This window comes from Arvicanthis niloticus, chromosome 13 (assembly GCF_011762505.2).
Source record: "Arvicanthis niloticus isolate mArvNil1 chromosome 13, mArvNil1.pat.X, whole genome shotgun sequence".
NCBI classification, from domain to species: Eukaryota; Metazoa; Chordata; class Mammalia; order Rodentia; family Muridae; genus Arvicanthis; species Arvicanthis niloticus.
The window spans coordinates 37,357,448-37,384,136 of record NC_047670.1 but is presented as its reverse complement, the minus strand read 5'-3'; the positions used below and the strand labels follow the sequence as shown (position 1 = coordinate 37,384,136).

The 26,689-nt window shown below is 40.8% G+C and overlaps 1 long non-coding RNA gene across 3 annotated transcripts in view; it reads right to left on the bottom strand.

The window, feature by feature from the left end:
- Positions 1–26,689, bottom strand: part of LOC143434089 (uncharacterized) — a 96,274-nt gene that overhangs the window by 49,519 nt on the left and 20,066 nt on the right. The window contains exons 1-2 of one of the 3 annotated variants that reach the window (XR_013103292.1): positions 16,735–16,841; positions 11,919–11,975 (exon numbers count right to left, since the gene is read on the bottom strand). This is a non-coding gene — a long non-coding RNA (uncharacterized LOC143434089). Of the gene's footprint in view, positions 1–11,918; positions 11,976–15,271; positions 15,396–16,734; positions 16,842–26,689 lie in introns of those variants that run through there. The other 2 variants (XR_013103294.1, XR_013103293.1) reach the window with 2 other exon arrangements.

The window sequence follows — 26,689 nt, the reverse complement described above, 5'->3', positions numbered from 1 at the left end:
CACCAACACACAAACATCACATCACTGGTTCCACTGGAAGAAGATATCCATGGCAGCCACACTCAAAGGGAAAGAAAGGCCAAGGTCATCACTACCGGGCATTACAGGAAAGGGAAAAAAGCTGGTGTTGCCTGAGTGGAGGAGTTTTAGTTTCACAACACTAGAAACCCCTGGAGATTGGTTATCCAAAGAGACAGTGATCAACACTTGAAGTGCTCATTTAAAAATAGTTAAGCTCGTTCATTTTGTGCTAAGGAGTATTTTATCACAAGTCTTTGAAAGGTAGTTTTGAAAAGCTCAGTGGAAACAGTCATAAAAATAAAAAAAAAGTATTATGTTCAGATTGTCTGCTAAGAATCTTTACATTTTTACCCTCAAAAGTCTGAGAAAGAAAGGAAGAAAGAAAGAAAGAAAGAAAGAAAGAAAGAAAGAAAGAAAGAAAGAAAGAGAGAGAGAGAGAGAAGGAAGGTGGAAGGGAGGAAGGAAGGGAGTGAAGAAGGAAGAAATGGAAGGCAGACAGGCAGGAAGGCAGAAAGACAGACAGAAAGATGGTTGTTGAAATGACAAATAAAAGTATATATCTATAAGTTGTTTCTTAAAAACAAAGCAATGAATTTCTTAACAGTCTAGGATGGAAATTTATTGACCATATTGCAACAGCTTGAACGAAGTTAACCCATTCTTATTTTAATTCAAGAATTACTCATCAGTTAAAATTATAGAACAATTTTAAAATATAAACAATAAGTAATTACTTATAATTATTAGTTAGGCCCAAACTTAACCATTTTTTTTTTTTTACTTTTCTAGGTGAATATTGGTTTTATTCCACAAAGATTTATTAAAATAATCTCTTTCCACTCTGTGATGCTTTGTATATGCTTGGTTCAAGGAGTAGCACTATTAGGAGGTGTAGCCTTCTTGGAGTAGGTGTGTCACTGTGCGCATGGGCTTAAGACCCTCACGCTGGCTGCCTGGAAGCCAATCTTCCACTAGCAGCCTTCAGATGAAGATGTAGAACTCTCAGCTTTGTCTGTACCATGCCTGCCTAGATGTTGCCATGCTCCCACCTTGATGATAATGGACTGAACCTCTGAACTTGTAAACCAGCCCCAATTAAATGTTGTCCTTATAAGTCTTGCCTTAGTCATGGTGTCTGTTCACAGCAGTAAAACCCTAACTAAGACACACTCTAAGTTGCTGTTAGATGATACAGCTATTTCCTCTTTCTGATGATCTCTGCACCTGAGAAATCTAGATTTTCCAAATAGCCTGATATTATGATTTTAAATGCTTTGCTTAATTAAGGTCTGTTGTAAGAAGTCACACCTTTAACGATTACTGTATCCAACTAAGACAAAAATGCTGATGTAATGTCATCCATTCTTCTTGCATAGGCCCAGTCCTCAGTGAATGTCTGCAACATTAAACTTGGTAAACCAATGAATTGACTGAGTTAATTACTGGAGAATGGGTTGGGATTTACTTATGATACAAAGACATCTGTGTCACTGAATGATCACCTCAGCATAGGTAATGTACTAGCTGGTTTGTCTCAACTTGACACAAACTAGTGTCATCAGAGGGGAAGGAGCCTTCTTTGAGGAAATGCCTCCATGAGATCTATTTGTTAGGCATTTTCTCAGTTGATGATCAATGTGGGTGGGTCCAGTCCATTGCAACCTTGGGTTCTATGAAAAAACAGACTGAGCATGCAACCCAGTAAACAGCACCCCAGTAAGCAGGCTTCTACATCAGCTTCTGTCTTTAGGTTCCTTCTCTGTTTGAGTTACTGTCGTAACTTTCTTCAATAATGAACAGCAATGTGGAAGTGTAAGCTGAATCAACCCTTTCCTCTTGAATTTTCTTTTTTTGTTATAGTGTTTCTTTGCAGCAATAGAAACTCTGAGCCATTTGGTTAGTCATGAAACCTAGAAGCTTAGGGGTCTCTTCAGGACTTACAGGCAGCAAATGAGAGGTCTCCTTTTCTCAGCAGTCCTTACTTCTTAGGGGATTGTGGGAATATAGAGGCCATATGCATTTGGTAAGTGCCAGAGACTTCCAGAAACTTTTAAGTCCTGAGACTTAATGAGCTTCCTCTCAGAACTCCCTGAATATTGATGAGCCTTTCTCCAGGACAGAATGTTTCAACTCAGAGGAAATTGCTCCATAACAAAGGATTGACTGTATGATTTGAATGAATCCGCACAGTTTTACACATATGCGATATTAATCTCACTTTTCAGATGAGAAAAATGAAGCAGAGAGAAAGCTTATAAGTCTTTAAAGTATTTATTTATTTAGTGTATGTTTATGTGTGTATGTGTGTGTATGTTTATGAGTGTGTGTGTGTGTGTGTGTGATAACTGCCACCCATGTGCCTGATGCCTACAGAGACCAGAAGAGGGAATCAGATACCTCAAATACCTCAAAACTGGAGTTGCAGTAAGTTGTAAGTCATCAACTGGGTTCTGGGAATTGAACCCAGGTCCCTTACAGAGGCAGTGTGCACTCTTAACTTCTAAGCTATCTCTTCAGACCCTGAAAGTTTACAACGTAACAAAGGAATTTGCAACAAAGGAGGGGTGACTTCAGATTCCCACTCCAACATTGCAGCTCTTGAGTCTACAATCTAAGCATTGCCCTCTATTACATCATAGCAAACCCATTCAGTTGTAATCCTCTACAGCATGTGGAAAGTGTTTACCCTACACTGAAAATGGGAAAGAAAAAGGACTTTTAATGAGGTAAAGTACTACACTAAATAACAGCTGTGTTCTGCAGTAATTTATTTTAGAGCCAGGTCACACTTTGTTAGGAATTACTTTTGAGGTTAACATGGCGATTCAAATGGGACTGTGGAGATTAAAAGATCATGTAAGTGCTTTATAAATGGATTAAGTTTTCCATAAACAAATACTTATAAGCCACCATGACTATTGGACAAATAATCTCAAAATTCCCATTCCACACCCCCACTGGTATTTTTGCTGTTTTTACATTTTAGTGTTTTGTATATAGATGACCTATGTGTATTACTGTACAAGTAAATCTTGACTCTCACTCTCTAACTGATCGTGTTATGTATAGTTGTGAATAGAACTGTGCTTTAGGTTCCTGACTTTTAAAGAAGGGATACTAAGACTTGTGAGACTTGTAATATACACACATATAATACATATCACTGGGATTTGTGAAAATTGTAGTAACTAATATATCTAAAGTGATTAAAGCAATACCTTGTATACAGCAAAATGTATACTTAACTGTGCTAATTAGAAAATATACATGAAAAGGAAATTTGGTTTACTGATTAATGAATCTTTGTTTGCTTTAATTAAAAATATTAATTTTACCAGAAGAAACGTGATTAAATATGACTCACTGTTTTCCAGTACCTAAAAGCATCTTGTGTTTCAGTGATTCAAAGGGCTGGCTGTATATTTTAAGGTCAATTTTTATAGACAAAAATATACTTTATAAAACTTTAGGTCCCTATGAGACAGAACATATCCATATACAAATTACCTATTAAGTCTTAGTTTCTAAATCATGGTTCCTATTTTTGTGGTTTCTATCTATCAATAATTCCAATCTCTATGTTAATATTTGATTAATAAATTTGCATCTTCCATAGCATCAACTTTCTTTGAAAATTAATGGAAGGTATTTAATATTTATATTTTTGAATAAGTCATCTTAGAACCTACTTAACATCTTCATGTTGAGAGAACTGAAAAGTTTCTTTCTAGAGCCTTACTATTAAAGCATGAGGCTATTACATGAAGAACGCCTCAGACGCAACCTCAGAAACAAACTGCCTAACAATAGAAATATTTTTAAACATAAATTCTCAAAATTGTTTCTCCTATGCATAAGTTGCCTTCAGAAAGGCATTGTCCAATACATACTTAAAATATTACTTTCATGGTAAAGCGCTTTATTAGGCAGGTACCTTGTGGTGGAAGTAAAAAAAAAAACTACAGGCACAATGGTGAAGGCCTGCTTTCTTCATGAGTGCCATGCTAAGGCAGGACTGTGAACTACTAAGCTATACAGAGAAACTTATCTAAAATGTATTGTTAATAGCCATTGCACAAGCACATGTGCACACACGCACACACACACAATGAATGAGAAACAGTCTACATCAGGGAAAAGTAGCATCTTGACCTTCAGTCTTACTCATGACTTTGGTTTGAGTCCTTACTATCACTGGCTCCTCATTTTCTTTGCGTTAAATGTTGAGTCACATACATTAAAGAGAACTTGGGATTAAAACCATGTACCACCATGCTCAACTTGGAAAATCCATTTCACCAGGTATCTGAAATCCATGAGATGTGTCATTTTTTTTTTCACAACAAATAAATTCTCTGGGAGCAACTACAAACCTCTGGGTTACAGGGCTCTCGCTTGCACAGACTTTAGTAGTTCCCACACGACACACAATTATTTAACTTACAGATGAGGTGACAGAGATAGTTTTCCTCAATGTATGAGCTGTCAGTGAAGCTTGGAAATGGTCTACTTGTTAAAGACACACCCTAAATATATACTGAAGTGTATTATTTCCTTAGGCACTTGATAGGATTAAGATGCATATCGTCTACGCCAGGAGTATATGCATGAAATCCTAGCACTGCTATGGCTACAGGAGTGTCATCAGTCCCAAGTCATCCTAGAGAATGAAAGGAGAGTCTGTCTGAAATTTAAAAAAGGAAAAAGTGTGGGGACAACACATATGCTCTATTTCAAAGGCATTAGCACCAAACTGTCTCACATCAATAGTGCCACCAGGTGGGCCACAAAAATCAAATCAAAACAAAACAACAAAAAAAAAAAACTGAACGGAGCCTGATGTTTTTTGATATGCTTCTTTTCATCCAGTTGGAAGAGTCTTGGGAGCTGGAGAGGAGGCTCACTGGCTGAGAAATGAGAGAGAACTCATTCTGCTCTTGCAGAAGGCTCCCCTGAATTTGGTTCTTAGTGAGAGTCTTTGGTGACTACCAACTAACTGTATGTCCAGCTCTAGGGTGATCCAGTACTTCTAGCATCCCCAGGTGCCTGCACTCATGAGCACATACCCCTCCCACACACACAAACAAAATGAAAACTAATGAAAATAATTATAAAATGATAGAAGTAAATAATTAATCAAATAAATAGAAGTAAATAATCAATACTCCAATCCCCCTACCTACACATATTAACATATACATACTCAGTCAGACACCCTTTCAAATTTCACATTTCTTGATTCCTTCCTAAATTAACTGGAGATGACTCTTCCACACTCCTCCTTTTACTCTGGTGAAAACTCACTCTACTAAGTGCTGACAAGCTTAAAGTTCATTCTAGTCTTTAGACCATCTTCATGAGGTGGGGGTTGGGTATTCATTCAGATTTTTTTTTAAGTTCACATAGTAAGTCTCAATATTGACTGAAGACTTTAAATGTCTTGAGATCTTCACAAGCAGCTACTCTTCCCTTACATAGCTTCTTCTCAGAGCTTCATCTTTCAATTGCACCTGTTTGCTCAAAGTTAATGTTAGCATGGAAGAGACATGTCCTACGAGTTCTCTTTCTGTTCCACATTGTTCTGTTTCAGATAATCCAGACCGAGCCCAGATGGCATCAGCCCTTTCTACTTTGTCTCCCACCAAGAGCTCCCCTTTCAGCCATGAAACCACAAAATGCATGTAACAGCTATTGTGTGGGGAGGAGTGGAGCTTCTAGGAAGCTTGGGAATAAAGATCAGAATTTGAACTGCATCTAAACCAAAGATGAAAGCTACATTGCCTCCAGAAAACCTGCCTCAAGGAATAAAAAGAAAGCTCGTGATAAATAGGGAATGTCTTCTCTTTCTTTTCTTTGTTCTTTTCTTTCAAAACTCAGCTCCAAGCGATCTGTGACTTGTGACCACCATGGGAACGAAATGAAAGGGAGGCCACTGGGCCCTTATTCTCTGATTAGTGTGGCTGTAATCCCAAGGAGATAGGGGAAACAAGATCTTGGTTTTTATTTTCTTAGCAATGTGATCTGGACATAACCATGGTGAAGAAAAACAACCTTCTAGCTGAGGGAGCGAATAGAATGGGGCACAGAGCAAGTCCTTGTAGATTGCAAAGAAGAGAGATATCAAAAAGCTAACCCCATAGGTTGTTTATGAATTCCTGGGCTTATTTCCAGTCAGTGTATACACTGATATGATCCTATTCAACACAACAAGAATCTGAGCACAATAAACATGGGCCACTGCACAGGTCATAGGGTGACTCAGAGGCATTCCTGGGATAAATCTGCTTAGAACTGCAAAGGGTTTAAAGAGAGAATAGACATCAGAACTATTGCTTATGTGTGAAGCCTAAACCCAACCCAGTCAACTACTGCCTAACACACACACACACACACACACACACACACACACACACACACATGCACAAACTCACGCATGTATTCAATAGGGGTTTATTATGGCCTTGAATCTCAGAATATAACATTGAAATGTCCAGAATGCAATTGAAACAGCTTCAACCTATGAAGAACTAGAAAATTTTTGATCTGCTTAAGAAAATACAGTTGGTGGCAATAACATCAAAGTGACAGTGTTGTGAGCTAAACTATGAGCTACTCTAAGTCCCATGTTAAAGCATTATTTCCTATAAGCAGTGAATGTGACAGTATCTAGATTGCAGATGTAAATGAGAGACAATAAAGCCATCAGAGTAACCACTAATCAACATGATCAAGTATTCTTATAAAACCAGGAGATTTGAATACATGAAAATTGGTCCTAGGGAAAAAAGAAGTCCCATGGCCACCAAGGAGAAGATAGTTACCTATAAGCAAAGAGAAAAATCTTGGTAGACTCATCTACTCTCTCATCTAGCCTCCAGAATGTATAGAAATAAGTTTATGTTTATTTATGATTGCCAGATTGTGGTGTTTATTGCAGCAATGTTACCAGATTAATATATAGATAGTATATTTGAAAGGCATCAGTAAACTATTACATGACCTCTATAACAAATAATAGCAAGTATTCTCTAAACAACTATGAAAATTTAAAAAAAAACTTGACAAAGAAATAGAAAACACAAAGAATAACCAAATGAGGCTAGGGAAATATCGAGACTGAAAAGCAATTAATTGCTTTGCAATCATCAGGACCTGTGTATGCCCTCAGGACTCATGTGAAACCGGAGGTCACTTTTAATGCCACAACTATGGAAGTGGAGACAAAAAGGATCCCTAATGTGCATTGGCCAGACAGTCTACTAATTATTCAACTGCAGACCAGCGAAAGAGAGCTTGTCTGAAATCAGAGATAGATAGCAATCCTAAGGATGACACCCTATGCTATCCTCTGGCCTCCACATGCACATCCACTGCACACATACAACACAACACACACACACACACAAAATCAGATAGAAATTTTAGAAATAAAAATCCAGAACCCCAAAATAATAAAGTCACTGATTGAATGTGAGAGCAAATTAGGAATGACAGAAGGAAACAGTGTATGAACCTAAAGATAAATCACCACAAATCATCCAATCTGAAAAACACACACACAAAAAAAAAATAAATCAAAGAGAGATTAGCAATCTCAGAAACCAATGGAATAATAATAATAATAATAATAATAATAAACACCCTGATGTTTAGGTCACTGAAGTTTCAGAAAAAGAAGAAAAAAATATTTAAAGAATAATGACTGAAAACTTTCCAAGTGTAGCAAAACAATTAAGCCTAGAAATTCAGAAAGTCATGAAAATCCTCAACAGAAAGAACCCATGGAATTCAACACCCTAGTAGATTACTGATTAACTAATGAAAACTGATGGTAAAGAAGAATTGTTGAAATCAGTCAGTGAGACTTGATTACTATATGGGACCAATTTGCAAGATAAATGTCTCATCTCAGAAACCATAAAAGAATAAGGAACTACAAGTCTTAGAAATTACAACAAAAGCACAACTCATTGGAGAAAAATAAAAATGTTGGACGGGACTTCGTGAAAATGAAAACCTCCTTCTTTGTGCAAGATGTGATGAAGTGATTGAAAACCTACAAACTTAAAGAAAATACTTTCTAATTACATGGCTGGCAAACGATTTGAACATAGATAAAAAGAGTTCTCCAGATTCAACAGTAATGAAGCAAACTGGGCAGAAAACAGATGTGTCCTTAAATAAGATTCAAGGATGCAAATGTGTATATGAAAATATATTCAGTATGATTTGACACTGGAGAAATGCAAATGAAAACCCCATGATGCTATTACATATATACGTGCTGGAGTGGCTGAAATAGAAATGGTGGTCCTCTGTGCTGGTGAGGAGGTGGGACAAATGTAATTCATTCATCACAGGTGGGGATGGAAAAATGCTACAGTCACTGCCCCTGCAGACCTGGTTGACAGTGACTCATGTGTTCCACAGGTGACTCAGCAGTTTTACTACTGGCCATTTTCTCTTAAGAAACAACAACTTCTTTTCACTACAACATCTGTACATGAAGATGTATAGTGACTCTACATCTAACTGCTTGAAACAGGAATGAAAGTGAGTGCCCCGTCACCACCCCAATCAATAAACAACTGGTACATGATACACCGTCCTGCAAAGTACCATACATTAAATGCCAACAGAATATCCATGAATCCAACAGTTTGTCTAAATCTCAAGAAAATTGGGACAACTGAAAATAATTTCAATTAGACTCATGAGATCACATTTTAATACTTAACACTCTTAATGTGACAAAATTTCTACAGTGATAGACAACAGAGCAGTGGGTGCAACGACTTGGTAAGGGGGGTGACTCTAAAAGACAGTCACACAAAATTCTACAAAAACCTGAAAATTGACTATGAGACTGGAACTAAAACTGGGTGGAGGAGAAAAAAAAAAACAAAAACCTTTCCTGGTCATGAGGTAAAGCTCTAGGTGTCAGGGTGAGGGTGGAAAGTTAAGAAGAAAGGCTTGGAAAAAGAAAAACAAACAAACCCAGGTCAGACACATTATACACAGCATTATCCCTGCACTTGGAAGCAGAGGCAGGAGCATCAGAAGTTCAGGGTCATTCTTAGCTAGAAAAGGAACCTTAAAGTCTAGCCTCATATAGCTGAGAGTATATAGAAAAATCAACAATAACAACAACAACATTTAAAAAAGACCTGATAGTAAGGTCTGGAAAAACTGCTCAGGAGTTAAAAGTGTAAACCCGTCTTTCAGAGCACCAGAGTTTGGTTCTAGCACCCATGTCAAGTGATTCACAACCTCTGTAACTCCAGCTCCAGTGGATCTATCACCCTCTTCTGGCCTCTATAGGTACTACACTCATGTGCACAGATCCACACACATATACACATAATTTTTTTTAAGTTAATGCTTAAAACCTTTGTTTAACCCAGGTATTTACTTTTGTTAAAACTCATGAACTCTATTTCCAAAGGCCCATTGTCACATATAATACTATCAAAAAGAAAAGTAGTAAATGAAAAAAAAAATGGATTGTTGTATTGTTTCCCACTTGACAAAGTTACTACTTTTCCCAAGTTTCCATAGCTAGTAATTTGTCCCATTCCAGAAGAAATGACCCTTTGGTGACTAACGTAGAAATCTGAGTTTCAAGGAAAGTATTCGAGTTCCTATCATCACTTGACAATGAAAGATGACTTCAGTCAAGACATCAAAGAAGCATGATGAGGATCAAGAGTAGCATGAAATGAGCTGCCAGGAACCAGGCTCACACATTGTCAAAACAGGTCTTGCTGGGGCAAGTGGACATGGGTCCTCCCAGGAGAAAGAGAAAGGAGAGACTTCCAGAGAAGGAAAACAGCAGGCCCAAGGGAGATTTAGTTTTAGATCAGAGGATCTTTTACTTTACATTTACACACACACACACACACACACACACACACACACACACGCACAAACACTCACATGCGTGTATACATGCTCATACACTCATGCACCCATGCCTGCACACACATGGTGGAAAGGAGGTAAAGGGAAAGGCAGAGAGAGAGGGAGAATGTGATGCTATGTGATTTAAGAAGGTTGTGAGTCAGAAATGTTGACATACTATAATCCGAGTGGTCGGGAGGCTATGTGAGGATCATGTGAGGTCAAGGCCACGGTGGATACATGAAAGGTCCTGCCCCCCAAAAAATAAACAAACAAAAACCTCACATTTATAAAGGTTAGGAAAACAACTTAGGTTCTCTCTCTCCCTTCACCTCTGTGCCTAGGGAAGATAGTGACTATCAGAACACTCAAAGCTCTGAAGCTTTCAAGGAGCTGCGGTATCCTATCTTCGGCCAGCACCCACAATAGTGGACACTGGAGGAGAAACACTAAAAGTACATTCACTAGCAATGGTTAGGCAGGCAGGCAGGCACAGTGGCTTACTGAAATCCGAAAGCATAACAGCCCTGTCAAGATGGCATTGAAGTCCTCACCCGCAGTAACGGAGGAGCAATACTCCATTGTTGCTAATGTAAGTCACTAAGCTACCAAGATACATAAAGTACAGAATGTGTGTTTGCTTTTCCAAATTGTCAGTCACAAAGTATTACTAACTGGGTAAGCTTAATCAACTGAAATCTTGACTAAAGAGATGGTTCAGAGTTTAAGAGCACTTACTTCTCCTATCAAGGTCCTGAGTTCAGTTCCCAGCATCCACATCTCACAACTGCTTGAAACTCCAGTTCCAGAGGTTCCATCCCTCTGATTTCTTGGGGACATAAAATACACACACGGTGCACATAAACTCCCACTGGTATGACACACATGCAAAAACAATGAAGATTAAATAAGCCTTTATTTTAAAAGAAAAAACAAAGCTATGAAATGCATTACATCATAATTCTGAAGGCCAACAATCCAAAGTAAGGTAATCGGTGGGGCTACGGCCTCTCTAAATGTTCATGTGCGGGACATTACCTTAACTTTTTGAAGAAAATACAATGGTTAATTTTACATACCAGTTTGCTTAGGTATAGCAATCCCTGGGAGCTGATAAAACAATGTTTCCAGGTATGTCTGCGATGGTGTTTCCAAGAGAAATTAGCATTTCAATCAGCAAGCAGTCTAAGATCTATTCTCATCAACTGTGCAGGGATCATCCAGCCCCCTTATGGCCTTGAGGTGTGAGGACAAATTTCTTCCCTTTTCCTTGAGTTGGATTATATCTTTCCTTACTCTTGGACACTCAGTTTTCATTCCTTATGAATTTAGAGAAAGACTGAATAACACACCATTACTTTAAACAAATACAGATAGTATTATTTCTTGACCTCCACAATCACAGGAAGCAGTTATTCAACCATACATATATGTGTATATGCATATACATATTTATATATGTGGATATATATGTAATATATAATCTACTTCTCTCAAGATCACTTATAAATATAGAAAGGAGTGAGTAGCAGACCACAAAGTCAGCAGAACTAACGTAACAAGGAAAAAAAAAGAAAAACATGTCTCCAAAATCAACAGGCTAAGTTGATTCAGGCTTTATAAACACACACTTGTGGTCCTTCGACAATTCCTCAGTCTTTAGCACTATAAAGCCAGAGTTAACCTAACAGATAGAGTGGAGGGATAGGAGTATGAAGTCTTGACTTTTCATGGCTGGGATTAAATCAATATACAAGCATTTCAAATTACCCTCGAGAGCTTCAAATGAGTGCTCTTGTGACACTCAGCAGCTCAGAGGTCACATGAGTTTGGTGATGCATGGGTCTTATACATACAAGAGACATTTGCCTGCTAGACAAGCTCTGGGTCCATGATGTCTCTCCTGGCTCCAATTATCCCATTTGGAAGTCCACCTTCAGCAAAAAGAATAGTGTATGAACATCGCCACAAATGGGGACAGCTCAGAATCAGCATACCTGACTCCAGACCTCCTGGCATGGCAAGAATTTAGTCATGTGCTCACATCTCAGCATCTAGAAAGAAATAAGGTTTCCTGTCAGTAACCAGCCAAAAGTAGGGAGTTCTATCATTATGAACAAAAGAGGAAAATAGAGTTTGTTTAAAATAATAAATAGATAAATGAATGAATGAATGAATAAATAAATACATGATGTCTGCTACTTTCTGCTATCTCTATATTTTGTAGCTATAAAGTTGTTCTCTGCCTAAGTCCTTGAAACACTTCAAGTCTGCATGGATTTGGACAGTGTGTTTCTCTAATGCTTTGCATCTTTGTTTTTCAGTTTTTAGAGATCAATAATGTTCTTTTGTGTTACAAATGGTGTTATAAAGAAGACCATGTCCATCTGTGTGTATTTCTATGATTTTCTCCTAACAACAGACTCCTGAAAAGTTTTCCTGAGGTCCCAGGATTCAAAACTTTGATGCATGAGCCAAACCAGAAATTCTCTTTCCAGTCAATATTGAAAAAGCTGCTCTAGTCTTGGAACATTCTGACCCTTATTTCAGCCCCTCTGCTTTAACCAGCCCTTCTGGGCCCTGTGCTGAGTATAAGCACCAAGATTTTTGGGAGAGGATTTTTTATACCTAGTTATGCCATTGGTGAAAATGGACTAGTTGTTTGGGGGATTGCCTTGAAATTCTATCCTATGAATCTCCAAGTCATATGCATGCACAATTTTAACTAATCATTTCTGTTTTCATTTATAATTTGCAATGTGTTTAAGGACACCTGATGTCATTGGCTAGATCCAAAAATGTTTCTGAAACATATCTGGAATACTGCTGCTTTCATGACTTCTTATTTTTGAAGGACTCATGGCACTCTCCAATTAAAGTCCAAATTCTTTCACATGGAGTTTAAATCCCCACAAATATCATACCACTGAATTTTTGATAGAAAAATGAGTTTACACACACACACACACACTCACTCACACATTTACATATACACACATTCAACATAATGGATTATAGTAAAACCAGAGCTATTTGTTTCGTTCACAATTGCAGGGTTCAACACATTGGTCTGGACTCAGTAGGGCAGTCCTTCTGGGCTCAGCTGGGCTGCTTTTATATCCACTGCCCACGGTATGTCACCTAGGCTACTCTGTTTCTTGGTTTAGCTGCTAATGTGTTAAGGTGACTGTGAAACTAGGACAAATGTCTCTCACCATCCAGCAGTATACTCTGAGTTTATACCAATGTCATTTTCTAGTTCTAACAGCATCAAAAACGCCTGTGTAGGCATTTCTTAAGAATCTTCTGCATCATATTTGTTATTTTTTTCCCCCTTTGGCCAAACCAAGTCCCATAGGCAGCTCTAACCCCGGGGGCTTAGAAGACTTGACCTGTTGACTAGAGAAAGAAAATGCTGCCATTGTGTCCACCTACAATTCCCCTTTCCATTCACAGTTCCTTTCACTACTCATTTGCATACTCTGCTCCACAGAAACAGAACTACTTATGCTTTTCCATGTGTCAGAATTTGTGTTTTGTTGTTGTGGGAAAAAAAAAACTGCTGATCAAAACCATCTTGAGAGAATAATTGGTTTATCTCATTGTCTTAATTGGGGTTTTATTGCTGTGATGAAACACCCTGACCAAGGAAATTCTTATGAAGGCCAACGTTTAATTGGGGCAGGCTTACAGTTTCAGAGGTTTAGTCCATTATCATTATAACAAAAAAAAAAAAAAAAAAAAAAAAAAAAATGTGGCAGCACCCAGGAAGATGTAGGGCTTGTGGAGCTGAGAGTTCTACATCTTTATCCAAAGGCAGGCAGAAGACTGACTTCCAGGACCATCTACCTAGGGATGGTACCACAGAAGTGACCTGGACCCCTCTATATGAGTTATCAATTAAGAAAATGTCTGACAGCCAGGGACACAAGCCGGTCTGATCTAGGCAGTTCCTCAGCTAAATTTTCCTTTTCCCAAGTGACTGTGAATCCTGTTAAGTTAACAGCTAAAGCTAATTACAACATCCGGCATGTCTTGTTCTTCCAGCTTTCCAGGCTGGCATGTCTCAAGCAAAAGTCTCATATTCTATCCCTATCTGTCTGTCTATCTATCTATCTATCTATCTATCTATCTATCTATCTATCTATCAATCTATCTATCTCTATCAACTCTGCTTTAGCCAGCTCTTCTAGGCCCTGGGCTGGATATATGCACCAAGTTATTAGGAAAAGAATTTTGACAAGTAGCAAAGCCATTAATGAAAACAGACTAGTTGCTCCGAGGGTTGCCTTGAAATTCTGTCCCATACACCTCCAATTCCTATGTATGCACTATTTTGTACTACTGCCTATTGCCTCTGTATTCTGTTGTTATGAACTTGTGCTTTAGTCCTTGACATACATAAAGTTTGTGTAGATTTGAATCATGTGACTTCTTAGTATTTTACATTTTCAACTTCCCATTTTTAGCCACAGCGATATAAAGGACCTGTTGACCCTTTTGTACTTCCATGATTGTTTCTCAACCAGGGTCTTCTTGTCTTCTTAAAGGTTTTCCTGAGGTCTCATAACTCAAACTTCTGATACAGGAGATATTATTCCGCCCCACCTCCCCTCTGCTCCACCAAGCTAGGTCAAACAGGACACACACAGAGACCTTTTATTCCCTCTAGGAGGGCTCCTTCTTCTTAAGACAGGGCCAGCTGTCCTTCCGGTGGTCTTTGTATTTCTGCTACAGTCCTATCAAGTCTTATTTAAAATGTTGCTTGTTAATTTCTGTAGCAAGATTACTTGGTGCTCAGAAACAATAACCACTGTTGTTTTCTTGAAGCCTGCCGCGTATTGAAAGCCTGATGCCATATGCCAGAGACAAAGTCGCTGTCTGTTGGCCAGCCAGTGGCCTACATATGAAGGACTGAAGTCAAATATAAAAAGAAAAGCCCTTTGCAAATGGTTAGGCATCAGATGTACCGCAGTAACAGAAGGGATTTTACGTTCTTGACGACGAACAATTCTTGGACTAGCATGTTTAAAAATGGCTTCTGGATGATGGGACATCGTTGTCAATATAGAAAATTTAACTCACTGAAACTCATTTTTACAAATGATCTCGTTTGGGATATAAAGCCTTCTCTCTTCATTCAATCCAAATGTTCCCCTCAATAACTTAACATCTGGTACACATGGGCTGCTGCCAAGAAACTGAGAACTAACATCCAGTTTTGTTCCTACATATTAGGTAATTGTACCATCTCTCTCAGTACCCTGATGGCCTTTCTGACCATTACAGGGAATGACATCCAAAGATGGACAGGGTATTCTGAAATTTAATACCAAAGGTGTCAACAAACCTGTGGTCACACAGCAGGACAGCAACAGATCTTCACGCCAAGGTTGTGGTTCCCACTGACAAGGGATTCATCAGGTGTCCAAATCGTAACCCAACATTTCTAAAACCTTTAAATTCTACACAGGAACTAGTGTGAAGGAAAACCCCAGAAGAGTCGTTTTCATCATACGAACCCAGGACAGGAGCCCCACAGCTTAAAATGGCTAGATCTGAACTCAAAAGCTCCGGTACAAAGAGGGATACTGAAGGGTCCTTCATCGTGAGAAGATTGTAGCTGTGGAAGGAAGAAGATATGCCCCAAGTAGCTAATTCCAAGTTGTATTAGGTCTAATCTTGGGACAAGAATTTCCCTCTGCTAGGCCAGGCAGTACCTCATCTTCCTCCTGCGCTATTATTGTTAGGGTCATGTGTGTGCAATTACTAGCATCAAGCTTACAAAGGACCAGGTGAACAGCAGTGTGTGTATATTTCAGTCATATTAATATGCACCGCATCTATGGAGAAGATTCTGTTAACCTTTACGGTTTTTTTTTTTTTTTTTTTTTTTTTTTTGTAAGAATAAACAAAGGATCACAATATTACCTAGCACCAGAGAGTAAATCAACAGCATGGCTGGTCTATGGAGCCACTGTTCTAATTCCAGACCATAGGCATCCAGTGAACATCCTAGACAGGTTGATCCTGGGCCCAGTGTGATGGTACCAAAAAATCCTTTCAGCACTCTGGAGGCTGAGGCAAGACAATCACATTTATTTTTTCCATCTTGAGGTCTACAGTAGTCATACTAATAATAGAAATGCCAGTTGAGTTCCAGGACAGCCTGTCTTGAAAAACAAAACAAAACAATAACAAAAACAAACAAAAAAAACTCACTTTTTTTTTGCTGGGCAGTGGTGGCACACGCCTTTAATCCCAGCACTTGAGAGGAAGAGGCAGGCGGATTTCTGAGTTCGAGGCCAGCCTGGTCTACAGAGTGAGTTCCAGGACAGCCAAGGCTACACAAAGAAACCCTGTCTCGAAAAACCAAAAGGAAAAGAAAAGAAATGCCAGTTCCTCTATTCCTGGTAAAAACATAGAGACTGCTTGATTCCTGTCACTAAATGTTGACTGATGTGCTGTGACATGGCTTCCTGACTGCAGGACTCAGGCAACCTCTGTGATCAGTGGCAAGCATAGAGCAAAGCACCAAGGTGGGAGCAAAACTTGCCAGTCTCTTTGATTTCAGCAGCAAGTTGTGCTGCCATCTTTGGCGCACTTTCCCAGAAATAGATTAGAAAGCAGGAAAAAATATTTAAAAAAAAAAAAAAAGAAAGAAAGAAAAGAAAATCTACCTTGATGTGTTATATTGCTAATAGCCCTGTCTTTGCAATAAATAAGGTCCATAAATGGAAAGAAAATGCCTGAAATGAAAACAGGCCGACTGGACCTACACATAACAACGCATAAATATTCATGTTAGATTACCTCTTAAACCAACTTCATGGTCCCTCTGTGCGCACTTAGGGCTGAGTGGTGGCGGTCGGCCTTAGTTACCGACACAAATGTGTGTGACTTGAACAGGACTAGTAACCAGGGACTATTAGCAGAAGTCTGAATCATAGCTAATCCTTCCAAATGCCCCAGCGGCTCAAGCATACACCCTGCCCCCCCCCCCCCAACCTCTGTTTGCCAAGGAAACAGTAATCTATCTCTAGGTTTTTCCTCCTCAACAGAAACTGAGCTCAAAGAGAAAGAAGGGATGAAAAAAAAAATCCTTAATCTTAGCAACTGCAGAATCTGGTATTTCTGCTGTGGAGCTTAAAGGCAAAACACAAAAAGCCTTGTTGGAGAGTTCAGCTCGAGGTAACCAGGTTCTGAAAGACTCTTTTGTGTGAGTGGGGAGACAGGCAGTGTGGGCAAGGAGGAGCACAGGTCACACAGGGAGTTAATTTCCTGCCTGGCAGAAGGCTCTGCTCCCTTGCTGAAGGTGGAAGCCTAGCTGATTTGTGCAAGGCTGGTACTGCCCGACACAGCTCCAAAACTCTTAGGTGGGAACACTAAGACAGGCCAGTTGAACTTGCTGGCCTCCGGCTGAGCTGACTGCAAGGCCAGCATTCCTCCCTTCCTTCTGCTTTGGCCTCTTAGTGACCTTGGGGTTAAACTGCAGTCAAGTCTAATAGCGATAACTTTTATCTCGCTCCTACATACAGTGTTTAGCTTCATCTTACCCCAGGCAACATTCTAAATGGCAAGGACTAGAATTTTCCTACATCGGCAGAGAGATACTTAGTTTTACTCTCTGAGCCTCCCACCTTATTCCTTCCTAAGAGAGAAGACTGACAGTAGGGTGTGTGTGTCTGTGTGTGTGTGTGTGTGTCTGTGTGTGTGTGTGTGTGTGTGTGTGTGTGCTGTGTATGTGTGTTGTGTGTATGTTGGCGCATGCACCCATATGCACACACATGAGCACATGCATATGGGCATGTGCTCATGTGTGTGCCTGTGTGGTGTTTGTATATGCCATGCAAAGGAACTTTCTGCATGTAGAAAGTATTCTACATCAGAGGCCTTCTGTAAAATGGCAGACTGCCTTTAAAGTGTTGAGCCTGGGTTTTATTGTGCCTCACCATCCTGGGGGTGGTGGTTTAGCGAACAAGAGAGCCTCGGATGACTAATTTTTTTCTCCCTAATGTTGGAGTATTTATGGATGCTTTTAATTTCGTTTCTTTTTGTGTTTCAGGCAGGATCTAATATACCCCAAGTTGGCTTAGAACTTACTAGGTATCTCCTGTTTCCACTTGCAAAGTGGTGGAATTACAGGTATGTGCCCGGCTTCAAACCCAGTTGGGAACTGAACAACTAAGGGCCTTATGCATGCTGGGCAAGCACTCTACCAAAAGAACTACATGTTTTGTTTTGTTTTGCTTTAGATAAAGTATAAATAAAAGGGTTAGAGAGGCGTTAAAAGGGAGAAAGAAAGCCATTGCTGAATATGGACTCTGAACTTTCAGTTTTATTTGTTCAAAAAAAAAAAAATCCTATAAGCAAGCTGTTTGTTTATCTTTTGAAACTTGGTCTCCTCGAGTCATCCAGGCTGGCTTTTAACTCGTGATCTCTCTGCATCAGCTTCCTGCGTGAAGAAATTGCAGACCTGTGCCTAGAGGTGAGATATTCTTCTCTCGCCTTAGCAAATGAAAAGGCAGGTGGAGAAAATGACTAGCTCACCCAAGTTCACAGTATCAGTAAAAAGTGGAACCAAGTGGCACTCTATCGTGACAAGAGAACGAGAACGCCAAGGCTATTCTTGTCCCTTCTTTCATGAAGTCTGCCACCGAAGCTTTCCATTCTGCGTGCCCCTAATCAGCTTCCTCAGTACCCCTCACCGGGAAGATCTTAGCGTTATTAAAGAGAAGCGTCTCCAATCTGATCACCCCAGCTCCCCTTCCCCCACTGCAAGACAGACAATATCCCAACCCAAAAAAGTAGAGGTGGGTGATGGGAGAAAAGTGCCCATCTTGATTTTCCCCTTCATGTAAACACTATTCTGTTTCTTGATGTTTTAAATCAGTGAAATGTGCCTGTGGGCTAAAACAGCGATTTACAGAAATCTAGGTAATATACAGGTGTCACCCAAAGTTAAGAACCCTGTGGAAAGAGTATTAATACCAAAGGCGGGGAAGGGGGGGTGTCGGTGTCAATCTACCTCTAGAATAGTTGGGCTCTGTGGTAATACCCAACCATGTCGGTACCTCTCACACATAACTGTGACTCGGCACAGTGAGGCTCTACTTCCTGTGCCCCTAAAACCCTGAGAACCTGTGCACCCCTGACAACTGCGACTCCAGTGAGTTGCACCTGGAATCACGCTTCCTTCATTATAGGATGTTTGCAACAGAGATGGACAAAAAGGACATGCAGAGGGTGAGAAAGTTTAAAAGAAGCAGGTGAGCGGTCTTCAAGTTACGGGAGTCAAAACCCAAATTTTCTTCTTATAGCAAAAGAAGCACTAACTCATCACCACCTGTGCTTGGGGTTGGTGAGGCTGGGGAAACAGATGACTCTTTGCTGCATAGGTTAGGTCGGCTTCGTGCCCTTAGCTTTAGCACACTGGCGACCCTTTCGTACCATATCTTAAAAACAGCAATGCTGATAGTGACCATTCAATAAACACCTGGCACCAGGGACTGTGTCAAGCACCTGTCTCCATCACATGATTTAATCTGCTCCGCAGCATGCAGTGTTATGGGTGCAGGAGACATTCTGTGGCCCTCCACAGCCCCGCCCACATTTTCATTTCTCTCACTCCTGGTCCTATGTGCATCCTCCACCCTGTGAGGTTATTCTGCATAGATCCTGACAGCTGCTTCCGTGCCCTCCAGTTTCTCCTTTGATGGCCTCCGGAGAGCCTGGGTTTGGATTTTGTGGAAAAGAAGTCAAAGCTACATTCCTTCCCTGAAAGGTCACTTCTGATAGACTGAAAAGACCACCTCTCTTTAAGAAGCCTTTCTTATCACAACAGTAGTTCCTCATCTGGGAGGAGATTTGGAAGGAATGAATATGATCAGAATATATTATATGAAACTAACAAGTATTTAATAAAAATTTTTAAAAGAAGATGCCTTTTTAAGGTACTAATTCCCAACTTTAAGATTTTGAAATTTTTCTTTCTCTTTTTAATCTGCTGCCTTGCATAGACCATCTCTTGCAGTTTTCCCTCTGTTAAAAAAAAAAAAGTGTGTGTGTGTGTGTGTGTGTGTGTGTGTGTGTGTGTGGTGTATATGGTGTGTGTGGTATGAGTGTGTGTGTGTGTGGTGTGTATTTTGTGTGTGTGTATGGTGTGTGGGTATGTGGAATGTGTGTGTATGTGTGTGTAATGTGTATGGTGTGTGTATGTATGGTGTCTGTATGTGTGGTCTGTGTGTATGTGAAATGTGTGTGTGTGTGTGTGTGGTGTGTGTGTGTGTATGTGTGTATGGTGTGTATGGCCTCTGTGTGGAATGTGTGTGTGGTTGTGCGGTGTATGTGTGTGTGTAAGATTGGAGAGGAGCTGCAGCATTTGTGGGGAGGTCAGAAGACAACTTTGAATGCTTCTCCCCTCCCATGTGGCTTCTGGGGATCAAACTCAGATCATCAGGCTTGCGTTATTGTGCAGCAAACACCTTCGCCAGCTGAGCCATCTCTCCACAGACCTTTAGCGATTTTCTAAACCCCTCCTACACGTAAGTTTCCTGTCTGTAAATAAGCTAACTAGAGTGCAGTGTGAGTTTCTTGTTTGGATCCTGATATATAACTACAATGGAACTCACTTAACAGACAACTCTTAAAGAGAAAGAACAGCTTGTTCGTGACCCCATTGCTAACTGGCAGCAAAACTCAATTTCAAATACTGTGTCTGGGTTCTTAGGTGCGATACTGTAGCAACAATGAAATGTTCTGGACGGTGTGGCAAGGTCAGGACTTGGGACACGCAGGAACTCCTCAGAGAAGCACATTAGGAGGGAACAACATTGTATGGGGGAAAGCTGGGGGTTGCCTCTCTGTGATAGCCACTCATCCAATCCCATCAGGCAGGCAGATAGAAGAGTGTAAGGGGGACACTAGGCATCTCCATTGTGCTTGAAATTCTCTCACCCTTGACCCCGCCTAATGGTGTGGCAGAGCATTTTCTTATACTAATAGACTGTGAGGCATTGTCAGCTCTCACTCACATTCAAATCCTGGCTGGGAACACATCCCATGCTTCATTAGCTTTACCGTTATCGTCCTGGCTGAGCCAAGGTGGGCTACAACGGAGGCAGAACCTTCTTTAAAATAACCAAGCATGCCAGGACAGGCAATGGTTAATTCTTTATACCAGAGGAAAAGTCAGGGCTACCTTGCCCCAGACTATCCAACTCATTTATAAGACACTGGGAGGATGTGCCCTGGGAAATAACTAAGGGCTGTTTGCATCTGAGAGAGGCTGACCTCTGCTTGCTGGCTTCTGTCTTCCACCCTAGGAAGCAGAATGATCTCTATTTAGAGCTGGGACTGACTCTCAGCCTTCCTCTGCGCACTAAGGAATTCATCGTCCCAGGTCTCAGATTACTTGAAGAGAATATTTTAGCTAAAATAGTCATATACATTTCCATAAGCGATGTTACTGTAAAATAGGAAGGGGCTTATTTCCTCTGCTTAATGCAAGGCAGTTTGGAAGCCAGGGCTCTTGAAGTTCCTACTCCCAAAGTTTCATTACCTCATGTCTCTGTCTTAAAATTAGCTGTACTAATAGCATTGACAACTTGTCCCCCGCACTCGAAAGTGAGGTCCCTGTAGGTGGGTGGCATATTTCATTCTCGTCTCCGTCTTTGGCCCAGCCCAACACCTGGCACACAGAATGCACTTAATGTATGCTGCAGGGCGAGCCAGACACATGGGTGTCCCTAGAGTACCCCGTGACGGCTGCTGTCAGAGAGCACATTATGCAACTCTGTGTTGACTTGCTAGATTCATCCACAAAGGCAGAGATCATATTTCATTTAATTTTATACCACTGTGTTTAGAACATCCTGACTGTTCAAGGCATATTTTGTAGGAAAAGTGAGGTGGAGGATGCAAGAGAAGAAATAAAATGCCCTTAACCATTGCCCTCCTATATCTCTTGGAAATGCTTTGCCAGCAATTTGAGATGCTATCATAGGATCCTGTACACCATATACCCAAGTCCTTCCAAATGAGTGACAGTTCCAGCATGGAGGCACCCTCAGAGAAGACAGTGAAAGGCAGGCCTCAGAAGCAAGATACTGGTAGAACTTGTCGCAGAAGAAGGCAAACCTCCAATCCGATTATGCACTAAATATCCCTTTTCAAATGTCCCTTCTGTAGGAAATATGACTGGACCTTCAAGAGAGGTCACAGTTCCTTCCTTCACAGTTCTTCCTTCTGCTTGTCATTATACACTCATTAACGTGACTTTTTGATAAATCCCCAACTCTCCTGAAAGCCTCATCAGTCAAAAAATGCAGCTGCTTTACTCATTATGTTATTCCCAGATCTATGTATGATATCATATAATCAGGCATTCAAATAACTCAACATTAACTGAGGGAATCTATAGACGGACACATGGATAGATACGTGGATAGATGGACATTTCTCAGTCTGTTCACTTACATTGGAACACATTGGTTCATTGTTTTGTTCTGAACATGGACCATTTAAAATGGATGGTGTATGTGTGTGTGGGGGGGGGTAGTTAATGTAAATTGGTTCCTCTTAGTTCACCCCTCATGTGAGTCTGAGGACATTATCTAAGGATTAAACAACCATATCCTGATCATCTCATCAAAGCAAGTCATAAGCAGTAAAATCATAGGTTTTTTTCCATCATATTTAGTATATGTATGTATTTGATATATGTGTTATGTGTAGATGAAGAATATGTATGTGCATGTTGGTATAGGGGATACAGTACATGCATGCCAGGCATGCATGTGGATGCCAAGGGACAACCTCTAGTATCAGTCCTTTCTTTTGTTCCTTGTTTCAGACAGCATCTCTTCAACACTGCATAAGCTGGCATAACTGACCTACAAGCTTCCGGAGGTCGTTTGATCTTTCTGCCTCCTACTTCCTCTAGGCTCAGTGGGATTATAGGCGCTTGCCCTAGAGCACCAGCCTTCATGGAAACTCATGGCATCTGGTTCAGATCCTTATGTTTGTGTAGCAGAGCTTTTCTCTACCAGGTCATGTCTCCATGTCTCCAGCCGTGTGTGTGTGTGTGTGTGTGTGTGTGTGTGTGTGTGTGTGGAGAGAAAGAGAGAGTCTATAAATGTGCACACAATCCCACGTGAGGCAGGAGGATGATGAGTTCAAGGCTAGCGTAGAATATACAAAATCTATGTCTAACAAGTTATAATGGATTCACACAACAAAGTATTACTCAATGACACAAAGGTATAGAGGAATGTTAAATGAAACCGCTTGGAAACCAGCCTGAAAATTCTACCTGCCCCCTGCCCCGCCCCGCCCCCATAATTGCAGCTATAACATATTGTAGAAAAAGCAAAACCAGGTAAACAACAAACAGATCAAAGTTCAGAGGAAGCAACGAAGGAATAAATAGGTTGATCACAGGGTATTTTGGGGGACAGGGAAAATATTCTATATGATGCTGTAACATGTACACAGCACTATGCGTTTACCAATGTACAGCTTGGAGTGGACTTTAATCAAGTCTGTAGGTGTTCGTTAATGATCATATATCAATATGTGTTCATCAGTTGTAATTGTAGTAAATGGGCCACACTCATGAGACACATGAGTGATATGGGAAATTAGAGGAAAGGAATGTAAGAGCTTTGTATTTTCTGTAGATGTGAAAAAAATTTATGTACATTGAACCTGCTGATATGAAGAAGTATCTTAGTCCCACCTTGCATTTACAAAAACATCTGTGTCTTTACTTTTCTCCCTGGTTCCTGAACTATACTGATGACCAAGGAATGTGGAAACTGCTGGTACACGGAGAGGAGACAGAGTTCTCTGATGCCCCTAAGCATGGCCCAGATCCCTCCTAAAACCTGCTGAAGCATGTCCAACTGTCAGCAAAGAATCCAGGCGAACTCCACAGTTCCTTGAAGCCAAGCCCGTGCCTGCTAACTGGTAGCAGAGACACCACAATTACCTGCAGTTTCTTGCTGGGTAGAGTGACTATGAGATGCTGCAGGGCACCAGACAGCAAGGAGCCAGCACCACCAATTAAGGAGTGCCTGTAAGCAGGGCTGCATCTATGAGAGCCTGTGAAACAAGTGGTGACTAGGCTAGCTCAGGTCCCTGGGAAAGGAGCTGGCACTAGGTGACAGAGGCACCACATCGCCATGGCTACCTGTGACACAGCACCTGCTGCAAAGCCTTTTAGGAAACTCTATTTGTGAAAGCTGGATAGTGTTCTCCCAGGGCCAGCATGCCTTCACTCTCAGGCACTTCTCAGTATCTGCCTCTCTCTATTCTACCCTGCTCTAAACAAAAAGGCAGCGGGGAGGGCCTTGATATTCTGTCCACACATGCTGGGGCCCCTCAATAATGCCCAACTAGAAGCCATGGTTCACAGGTTCTCTCACATGGTTGAGTGGATCCCCAGTACTTCTGCTTGCCACAGATTCAATATGCATAGAGCTTGGTGTGGAACATCATTAGTGTGTTTTAAAGTCTTAGCCAGGCTGGGAGATGAAAAGCAATTAAGGCCCCGGGTCCTCTTTTGTTGTTCTGCCTTCTGTTCTGGCTCCCAGCACAACTTCAGAGGAGATGAGTGACAAGACAATGTAATCACTACTGCACACTTGCCACAAAGAACACCCAGTCGGAAGCATCCTGCAGGGCCAGCAGTGGATGACAGTCTGCATTTTTTTTTCCAAAGAAAATACGGTGTATATTGGTTTAACAAAGTAATATCTTAATATCTTAGAGAAGATAGAAAGTGAATTTAAACTAGCTAAAAATCTCCTTAAAGCCAGACGCCCCCAGCCATCTAACAATACAAATTAGACACCTCCAATCAAAGGAAAGTCTTTTGATTCACACAATCCTTAATGCTGTGCCTATCTATCTTGTTTATCTGGCCAGTGTGCTGCTCATTTTAGAATGATGCCCCCTCAGTTTTTACAATGGTGTCTACCAAACTCCTCTTTCTGCTGTGTGTGTCTAAGCATGAAGTTCAAATGGGAACTGCCAGTCACAGTAGCCCCTTGCTTAGCCTCAGGGAAGGCATCTGCCCCTTCATTAATCTACCCCTTCTTCCCAGCAAGTCTCAGAATAGAATGAAGGAAAAAGGCCATTTTCCCTCTGCCTGGGAAGCTAAGGAACTGTTTCCCCAGAGCGGAAGTCAGCTTCGGGGCTTAGATTGCATTGAAAGTAATGAAGAAAATATGCATCCAAAGGGAAATCTGTGACAGGGAAAATCCTAGGGACATATGAGTCACTGCAAGGTTGTCCGACCTTTTGACATTGTGATATGATCTTGCTATCACTTATAAATGCTTTGGGCTACATTTCCAGCTGTCCTAAGAACACAGACAGTTCAATGGCTTCAGGCTATGCATGCATAGTTTAATTGTACATAGTAGATTATAGTAACTGGTCCGAAAGTTAATTCTGATGTACACACTACCTTTCTCAGGCCTTCCCACATTAGCCCAGATATAAGTGTAAAGCTTGACCATAGTCTTCACAATGGTGGTGCTTTGGCCAGTAGATGTCAGCAAGTTGGATGATAATCTAAACTTAAACAACACCTGAATATGGGAACTTACCATTTTGCCTGTGGCTTCCAGAACCTTTTCACCAGGTGAAACCCATACTAGTCTCCTAGGGACAGGATCCTAGCCAATAACCCAACACCAACTAGAGTCCTACGGTGACCATCTTAAGCCATCATAGGCCTCATGAAAGACACAGGAGAAATCTGTAGCAAACCATCGTTCAGAGCCAGCCTCAAATGAGGACTCATAGCTATGAGCAAATAAACAATGGTTCCTTTCACCAGGTTTGGAGTATTTTTGTTACCGAACAGTTGGTGACTTATAGCTCTCTGAAGCCTTCACTTTGTGAATAGATTGACTATATGACATAATGCTATGTACAATGAAAAGCCATGGTGTACCAGGCACTCCAGTGTCCAGTAGTGTCACCGAGCCACCTCACAGCACTAAACCAGGCTGACATTACATGGAGCAGAAATGTATCTCCAGGTGAGTCTAACTCAGGCTTCCAACCCAGAGCCTTGAGCAGATAGTTGCCTGTTTGATTTCACCTTAAATTTACAGTCACTTCTCGTTTGAGTAGCCTGCTCCAACAGAAATGATCCTCTACCTTCTCAGGAGACACTCAATTCCTGTCTTTTTCATAGATCCAATTTCTGCTGATTTGCCCAAACTCTTAGAGCAAGATTGTTGATAGTATTCCCAATATGCAATCACCTCTTCTCCCTACAAAATTCTCATATGCAAAGAAGCAATCGACTAAATACATACTTTATCCATTTCCCAAGCTACTAGATATGGTTATAAAGCACAGATGACATAGATGAAACCATAAGGGAGATCTGACCACATGCTAAAATAGAACATGCTCCTTCCACCTCCCTCCCTCTCTTCTTCCCTCCCTCCCTCTCTCCCTGTCTTCCTTCCTTCTTTCCTCCCTCCCTCCCTTCCTTCCTTCCTTCCCTCCTTCCTTCCTTCCTTTCTTCCTTCCTTCCTTCTTCTCCTTTTCCCTTCCCTTTCCTTTTTTGAAAAGGTTTACTCTGGCTAAAATTTTACCAGACAGATTCCATCATGGCAGCCAGAATGGGCAGTGGGTACAGATGGCAGCAGATCACTTTGCATCTGATAGTCAGAAACAGAGACTGGTGAACGCTTGAGTACCCTCTTCACTAGAACACAGATGGGGTGACTGCAGCCACAGAAGC